The 1,804-nt window shown below is 38.6% G+C and overlaps 1 pseudogene; it reads left to right on the top strand.

The window, feature by feature from the left end:
* Positions 1–924: 924 nt before the first annotated feature.
* Positions 925–1,485, top strand: LOC102865125 (annotated as a pseudogene).
* The last annotated feature ends 319 nt before the right edge of the window (positions 1,486–1,804 follow it).

Genomic DNA, 1,804 nt, shown 5'->3' with positions numbered 1-1,804 from the left:
AAACCAACTCAATGGCAGTGTGTTTAGAGCACTTAGAAATTTTATTAACATTTAAAAATATAATTTTAGACTTTTAAAAAAGGTTATGTGGTAGATATAAGTGACAAAAAAAAAAAAAAAGAATAGCTGCTTGAGCTTCTTCAAAGAAAACCAAACACCTCATTGGATTTGATATCTTGGTTTGGAGATTTTGGGTCATGGTTTCATGAAGTATTTCAGTTAATTATCCTAACATGTTTAGTATCTCTGTTCAACACATGGTGCCCAGGGGCTTAAAAGCTTGCAAGTATCCATCCAAGGCACAGAAATTGGCCTTTATTTGACTGGAACAACAGAAGGAGAACATGGAACATGTATCCAATTGCATCTGTGAATAGCTGCTTCCTTTGTCATGAGTTAATAAAACCTCAAATTCACCAAAAGGATTGGATGGTGCCCAACCACCATCACGGAACATTTTAATAAGCTATTCCCTAAAAGAATGTTGACCAAGAGGGGGAAACATAGAATAGAATTTAAAATTCTCACAGACCATAGATTTTTCTGGAGCTATGGAAGTTAATGGAATCCCTGAAATAATTACTAAAGCCTAAACCAAAAATGTCCCATTGCATCATCTTTTTGGAAAAAACCCAACTTACCTAGTTTTTTACCTTATCTAGAAAAAAAAAAAAAAGAAAACCGGACAAAAACAATTACTTTAAGTCTCTTTTAAGAACTAAAATTGGGCAACGGGCCGGGGCGGGAGTTCCATGGAGACTGGGGAGCGCGCCCGCCTCATCATCATTCTTGTCCTTCGGCTTATCCTTCGCGTCCGACGCCGACGCCACCGGCAGCAGCGCTGCCGCCGAGTCCTATGCCGCAGCCCCCTCTTCCCACGGATGTGATCTTCGTGGTGGGAAGCTAAGTTTTTAAACTACACCAATGGATGCAGACAGTGATGTTGCACTGGACATTTTAATTACGAATGTAGTCTGTGTTTTTAGAACAAGATGCCATTTGAACTTAAGGAAGATTGCTTTGGAGGGAGCAAATGTAATTTATAAGCGTGATGTTGGAAAAGTATTAATGAAATTTCGAAAACCTAGAATTACAGCTACAATTTGGTCCTCAGGAAAAATTATTTGCACTGGAGTAACAAGTGAAGAAGAAGCTAAATTTGATGCCAGACGTTTAGCTCGCAGTCTGCAGAAGCTAGGTTTTCAGGTAATATTTACAGATTTTAAAGTTGTTAACGTTTTGGCAGTGTGTAACATGCCATTTGAAATCCGTTTGCCAGAATTCACAAAGAACAATAGACCTCATGCCAGTTATGAACCTGAACTTCATCCAGCAGTGTGCTATCTAATAAAATCCCTAAGAGCTACATTACAGATTTTTTCAACAGGCAGTATCACAGTAACAGGGCCCAACGTAAAGGCTGTTGCTACTGCTGTGGAACAGATTTACCCATCTGTGTTTGAAAGCAGGAAAGAAATTTTATAAGTCATCAAATAACTGGTTAGAATCCCTAACGGAGCACCTTTTAAAACCTGCTGCACATTGGACTCAAAAGAAAAACTGGACCAACAGTAACTGAGGAAATAGACTCTTTTATTCTTTCATGGCTGCGGTGTAGACTCCAATCCACTTGGATTTTATTTCAGACCTGGCTGTAATATAAAAAGGAAGTTTACAAGACATGATGTTGCTGCTTTTACAAAAGGACACTATTTATTTTCGCAGTAATTCTCATGTCCTCTGAAGCAGAGCCATCACCTTCAGTTGTTTGACTGTTGTCATTGTTATTTTTTCCCGAGTTTGA

Source organism: Elephantulus edwardii, unplaced genomic scaffold (assembly GCF_000299155.1).
Source record: "Elephantulus edwardii isolate Elephantulus edwardi_28Jun2011 unplaced genomic scaffold, EleEdw1.0 scaffold00591, whole genome shotgun sequence".
In the NCBI taxonomy this organism is placed as follows: Eukaryota; Metazoa; Chordata; class Mammalia; order Macroscelidea; family Macroscelididae; genus Elephantulus; species Elephantulus edwardii.
Note: the sequence above shows the minus strand (reverse complement) of the source record. Positions and strands in the feature narration are given on the sequence as shown.